Source organism: Amyelois transitella, chromosome 15 (assembly GCF_032362555.1).
Source record: "Amyelois transitella isolate CPQ chromosome 15, ilAmyTran1.1, whole genome shotgun sequence".
Lineage (NCBI taxonomy): Eukaryota > Metazoa > Arthropoda > Insecta > Lepidoptera > Pyralidae > Amyelois > Amyelois transitella.
Window position 1 is genome coordinate 2,126,426 of NC_083518.1, and position 7,735 is coordinate 2,134,160.

The window sequence follows — 7,735 nt, forward strand, 5'->3', positions numbered from 1 at the left end:
GTTGGAACTTCAATGGTATACTAACTATTACATTACGATCCTACTAATATTATAAATGCGAAAGTTTGTGAGTATGTCAGTATGGATGTTTGTTACTCTTTCACGCAAAAACTACTGAATCGATTACGATGAAATTTGGTATGTAGGTAGCTGAAGACCCAGACATATAGGCTTTTCCTTATCCTGGAGTCCCCGCGGGAATGATTCCACGCGGACGAAGTCGTGGGCGACCTCTAAAAACTAATAATTAGTAGGGGTATACTAACTAATATACTACTACTACCGCTGTAAAGTAATGAAATAAAATAGAAAATTATAAGGATTTGAGATACTGCTGATTATTACACATGCCAGCTGCTTCAGTCCTCGTATAGTTGATAAAGGTCAATTTAGCGAAAAGCTTATAAACATACGATTATTTTTGATGAGATATGCTAGAAATCTGTAAAATCATATTTGTTTGTTTGTAATATCTTTATTGTATGTACATACGAAATACAAACATACAGTAAATTTGTAAGACAAATTATACAAAGGCGGACTTATCCCATTTAGGGATCTCTTCTTTTAATTCCAATAAAATGCTTTACCGCAAATCCTTTCCCTCTTGGGAGCTTCCCCATATAAGACAAAAGATATAAGCATAAGTATCTATGTAATAACTTTTGTTCATATACTAGCGACCCACCCAGCTTCGCACTAATGATTAAAACCTACCTACCTTAGGAAACCCTCTTTCTAAAATGTTCAAGCAGGAACAAATTCTATCTACATTTTCCGAGATTAGCGCATACATATAGACAGAAAAAATAGAGGGACTTTATAATAGGTATGTAGTGATACTCTTGTGGATAAGATGAGCTTTTTAATTTGTTATGTTGAGTTCCGCTCTAAGATACTTATCATAAAATAAGGGTCGTTGAGTGTTTTAATTTATTTTCTTTATTGAATATCGTAATAAATTTACATTGAGATCTAATCTCACAAATGACACGTGACACAAATGGCATAATCAGGCCCACTTGCAACATTTATGCAATTTTTCGACATCCGTTTATAAGTAGATTAATTTCAACATCGATACAATAAAATTATAGCGATTGGTAGGGTTATATCTAGTAGCGGTGACAGTTAAAAAAATATATTAGTACGTTAAATAAGCTTTCTTATTCGACAAACTTTGAAAATTCACAAAAAGTAGCGCTGTCATATCGAATTATTTTCTGACTAAATCACGCATCTTTCCCTGAGGCGAGGACTACATTTTTCCACTTTGATACATATTTAAATCACACCTTTTTTCCCGGAGGCGTAGGCAGAGATCTTTTGAGAGAGATCTATCCACTTGCCTGCATTCCACAAAAAAATAAAATAAGGGGACCATGTGGAAACGTTGATATAATTCCTAGAGAAACGAAGTCCTGCATGGTCAGGTGAAGAGTACACTAATCCAACAATATTGCACAAAGCGAGTGATGAATGCGAAGTGAAAGAAGTATACCTAAGTATATAGCTGTTGTCGCTGCCTTCCCATTATAACAAGAAGCGTGATATCATGAAAGACTACCGAAAAACTCCCGTATTTTTCAAAGGGATTTTTAAATAAAACATTGTGTCATTTAAAATATTTTCTCTACGGTAATCAAAAGATTTCGAAAATACATACTATTCACCACGAAAGAGGTCTCATTACATTGCATTGCAGTCACATTGAAGCAACAAATTGTCTATGGAGTAATAATAAGAACAAAAAAAAAAATAACATAAAATAATAACAAGTGAATGTTGAAGTAAAACATTTAACATCATATAGCTAATTAATCATCAAAATGGTTGCGCGCTGTCCGAAAATTATGACCGCTTTTTAAATGCTTTTATATTCTTTTGCAACTTTGTTACCTACTATGAGTAATTAGAGTCACTTCAAATAATGACACTATTAGGGTTCTGCATCCGAGCATAAAACATACTTACATATAATCACGTCTTTATCCCTTACGGGCAAGATAGAGAAAAATCTCGAAATCGTTGGAAGGCCACGCTCAGTTGTATAGCTTTGGACTAAAGGCTCAGTTGTATTGATGGAATTGAGATAAAATAATCAAACCATTAATAAAATTCCAAGTGTTGTAATGGGTAGATTTCTTATCAAAAACTATTAATAGATATAGGTACTTCACGAAAAATATCCGGTCCCATTTTATAAGTATAGACTATATAAAAAACAGAATCGATCCTTACAAAACAATGGAGTTGAAGGCAGTATAGATAAAAAAAAAATAGACGAAAGATCATAACAAGAAATAAATATCTAGTTAATAACCAAGTAAAAATTTTAAACATAAATCAGAACCCATTATGTGCATATAGGATACTATCTTGGCTGATATTGTTTTATTGTAAATCAGAATGTGTATTTAATTGTTACAGAAATGATTTGTACTCGTAACAATTATAAATTTGCCATATTGATAAAAATACTGTACGCAATACGCCTTAAGTACCTTAACCTTCATTGTCATAATTATCATTTTCCATTTGAAATATCGATTGATTGATTGATTGATTGATAACATTGGTAAAACAAACGTTTTGTTTTAATCTTATTGTTTAATTTAGGTAGGTAGATGTTGTTGGTCTTATTTATTTATTTCACTACATCTTCCAAATATTCGTAAATAATTTTGGCAATGATGAAAAACCGAGTCTAATTATATACTTACTCTATGTCCATTTTCGTACATACTCCACTCAAACTCATTAAAACCTAACAAAAAAAAAAACAAACAAAAATAACTTACTTTCTCAATTTTAATTTAAATACTTGGAATAGTTAGACGTTAAGTTCAAAGATAGTATATTATACACTCTCATACCTATAAAAATATTCATTCATAAAGTTAAATAACTAAAATAAAAATAACTCTTCTTGCATTCGGTTAAAAAGATTAATTTATTTGTGTTATCATTAAAGACTTAATCAAGTAATCGCTTTCACACATGTTTCTTGATAATATTGATTGAATGATTTATGTCCTTAGTTTACAGCATACATGCAGCCAAACCGGTTATGTAAGATAATTCATATATGATATATTATCCGTTAGCGGTTTTACTTAGCAACTTTATGTGGTTAAGGAAGAGTAATATTATATCTGAAAATTAAGGTTAAACACACACATGATCACGCGTCTTTTTCGAAGGGGTAGAAAGTTTTTATAATCACGTAGGAGGAGTAGGCAGAGACTTTTTTTATAATAGATTTGAGTGCGCTTGACCTCAATCTACCTGGTGGTAAGCAAGATGAGGCTTAAGGTGGTGCGCGCAAGCTCAAATAGTTTTTATTCACTCTTGCCTTGAAAATCTCCAAGGTGTTTGTATCGGGGAAGAGAGATGAAGAGATTTAACAATCTTGTTTTGCTTTATGCATATTATTTTCTAAGTTTAAGGCCACAATATTGACTTCGATTTTGATTTGACTTACTTAGAAACCGCTTATTTTCTAAGTTTATTTTCCACATACGCCACAGTTTACTAAAGTTACATAAAAGCACATAACATTGACATACAAGTCACGCTACGGCAACATAGTCTTACATGTAGATACAACGTTGACATAGCAAAGTGGATCATATGTTAAATACTCGTTTCCGCTGTCCATTTTATATTCTTACTTATGGAAAGAAAATCAGGTTAACTTCATATCCTTCGGGAGATTTTGAGACGTTCTCTTTTAATGCACTCCCAGACTACTTACATACCTAAGAATCTGAGGAACGTTTATGTCACTTGTTAAATTATATAAATAAATATATACGGGACACATTACACAGATTGAGTTAGCCTCGAAGTAAGTTCGAGACTTGTGTTACGAGATACTAACTCAACGATACTATCCTATATTTTATAATAAATACTTATATAGATCAACATCCAAGACCCTGGCCAATCAGAAAAAGTTCTTTACCCATCCATGCCCTGGCCGGGATTCGAACCCGGGACCTCCGGTGTCACAGACAAGCGTAGGTACTACCGCTGCGCCACAGAGGCCGTCAAACCCCGCGGTTTGAGTTTTCCGTTGTCATGTTAGTTAACCTTTAAGTACCGACGTGCGGTCTCAGAGGCCCCGGCAGGTATTAAACTTGCTAGTTTACCTCTTTCCCCGCACAACACCGATCCCTGCTCTTAAGTAGCTGCATGGTAAGTGACCACGTTGACATCAAAACAGGAAGGGTTGTCGTCGCGCGCGTATTTGGTGAGTTATTAGACTTTGAACTCCGACGCGGCCTCTCAGGCCTCACGTCGGTACTTACGTAAGTTTTTTGTTTAATTCTTTGTTAAAGTTAACTGTTATTTTCACTGATATTATGAACTATGGTTACACCAAAGACTTCCGGCAGTAAACGAAATAGTTGTGCGACAGATTTACAGAATTCAAAGAGATCTTTTTTGGGGGATTACTAGTCATTTTTGATTATATGCATGCAAAGAACCCCGCATAATACGGACTAAAACTGATGTGCTTGTGTGATGTGCAAAATGGTTATTTCTATAATTATTATGTGTATTGTGGGAAAAATTCATATGGAGAAACACTAACTGATGAAGAAAGAAAGCTTTTAGTTGCTACGCAGGCGGTAATCCGTTTGAGTAAACCATTACATGGCAGTAACAAAAAATATAATGTGTGACAATTGGTTCACGCCAATCCAATTAATCCAAAAAAGGGAAAGCTGTCATTTTAGCTTCATCAATGCATCATAATGAAGGAACAAACACCGACTCAAGAAAACCTGAAATAATACATTTTTGTAATTCTACAAAAAGTGCTGTAGATGAATAAATAAGAAATGCTCTGTGTATACTTGCAGCCGCCGTTCAAGACGCTGGCCTATGACATTTTTTTACCGAATTTTGGTAATTAGTCAAAACACGAAAGACTTGTCTGTCATGCCAACCTAAACCCCAAAGAAAGTCGACCTATGGTTGCTATTCGTGCAGAAAACACGTTTTTTTGCAGTGCACGAAACAAGTGTGCCCTGACTGTGCTTAAAATTAATGTGTAGTTAGACTGTGGACAGTTTTTTTTTTCAGAAGGTTTATGTTCCTACAATATTTTTTTTCTTAGAGTTTTATAAGTCGTTAGTAAAAAATCGTATTTTTATTTATTTTAATAGGAGTATTTTTAGTTTAATGAATTTTTATGTCTAACAACCTATTTTTTTGCCAAAATTCATGCCAAGTATTATTTTAGTGTTTTTTCTTTTAGTAATAAATAAAGTATTATCTTTCTTTACTTGTATTTTCTTTAAACCCTTAATGTTTCATCATATTGCAAGGACAAATATTTAACTCATACATTTCTTTAAAAAATCAATATAATATGCGCGGCCTCTCAGGCCTCACATCGGTACTAACGTTACAAAAAATGCACGTCGGTACTTAAAGGTTAATAAGTCAGTGTCCTGTTTTGGATATTTATAATTTCATCTATACAGACTCCAAAAAATGGTGTTCTCAATTCAACGAAATCTTTGCAAAGCATTTTCTCAAAGAATCGCTGATGTAGGTACTTAAGGTCCACTATTTGTAGATCTATGTATGATACGGATCAGTGCTAATTCTTGTTATTATGTGCTACTTGTTATTGCTTTTCCGTGATTTTCGAAAGAGGCTACTAAGGCAAAATAATTATTTTCATACAATGCAACCACGTTAGTAGTAGTAGTCAAAGGTCTGACGAAAAGTGCTGTTTCGCTTTTTATTATGATGTGAAACGGGACGGCGATAGTTTTTTGCGAGATAAAAACGACGACACGCTTGCCGCCCTACGTGGCTGGACATGTCTCCTAAGACCGCGGTCCTTGGCTCAGTTGGATGGCCTAATGCTAGAATAAAGATTCAACGAAAAAAGAATTCTAAATTGACGAGCTTTTCTCTTCTCTTCTTCTTCTCTTGATTTGAGATAGGCTTTTGTTTTGAGGTACCTAACCTTTACTAAGTTATCAAATTGCAAACAAACTAGAAAGCCAAATAAAGACTAAAACATATGTGACACAATAAACAAAAAGAATAATCAAATAAAATTAATAAAAAAAAATCCTTTACTAAGTGTAATTGTTTTACTAATACCCTGGTTATAACATATTAGGTACAATAGTTTTAACAATTGATTTGTTCATATCTGATTAACTGGACAGGGAACCTGTTAAGAAGGGAAAAGCTTTTTTAAGCCCCACCCTCTGTTTAATTTTAGTTTGTGGCGACTAAATATCCTCCTTATTCCCGTTTGAAGGCATCATGAGATGGCGTGATATACGACCAAGATACCAGGCATACTTAACCTAAGGACGAAGGACAAATTGTGTCATCAAATTAAAAAACACTAGCAAACTTGTTTGAGTTGCATTAAATAGAAAACAAAACAGAAAGCTAAAAAGATAAACTTAAAACACTAGTGAAAAAAAACATAAAGCTACAACAAATAACATACATATAATCACGTCTATATCACTTGCGGGATAGACAGAGCCAACAGTCTTTTAAAGACTGATAGGCCACGTTCAGCTTTCGTTCGGCTTTAAGATAGAATTGAAATTCAAATAGTGACAGGTTGCTAGCCCATCGCCTAAAAGAAGAATCCCAAGTTTATAAGCCTACCCCTTAGTCGCCTTTTACGAAATCCATGGGAGAGAGATGGAGTGGTCCTTTTCTTTTTTCTATTGGTGCCGGGAACCACACGGCACAACAAATAAAATAGGAATAAAAAGAACCTAAGGACGAATATTACGATACCATAGTCTCATCAATGTGTTTATTGAGCAACCAATGCTCCACGTAACTCTAGTAATAATTTGCAAGCATACAACTTGTAGTACCCTAGTTAATGACTACCTACGTACAAGTAGCTATTGGCCACAGACAGGGTAATTGGTCAACAAATCATAACCACCAATACATTGCTTATGCCACAATCCAGACTTAGAAAGTACCTGATAGTTTGGTGGAATTCCTGAGAAACTAGTAAAACATGCCAATGAAACTTCAATGATAAATTGTGTACCTATTGACATAATTATACTTAGTATTTACCTAAGATAGAACCTAAGAATCTGACTTAGATAACTTACCTACTTATAATCCCATGTAACATCTATGTAAACTGTTGATTTTAATTTCATATTATATCATTCATCATGAGGTACCTAATATCCAGGTTGGATATTAGGTGATGATGATAAATGATAATGGCCTTCAAGGACAACCTACTGGTTTTGTGTAGGTACCCCATCAAAGATAAAAGCGCGATATTTATATACCTTTTGTTATACCTAAGGAATTTCATCTGCTTATCCGGCGTTGTAAAACAGCGGTAAAATATCGGATGTTTTTATGCCACTGCATTGCATCTATGTTGCATCCATCACGTACTTAACTGCCTACATAATTAGTACGTATGATATGTTGTACATACTTAATAAAATTATGCATGGAATTTGGCCTGACTCATTAACTGCCATAGGTTAAAGCTAAGGATAGAATGGATGAAGATGGAGAAGCTCAGAATATAATTGTTCGTCTGTCTGTGTGTCTGTTTGTGGGCTGCGGACTTAGGTGGCCAAATGTGAACAGTATCCAACTCTCTCACGTCTTGGTTTACAATGTCAATAAGAGGCAAGTTATGGTCTTTGGGGCCGGGAGTAAACGATATGATCAAATCCCACCTGTTACTCGT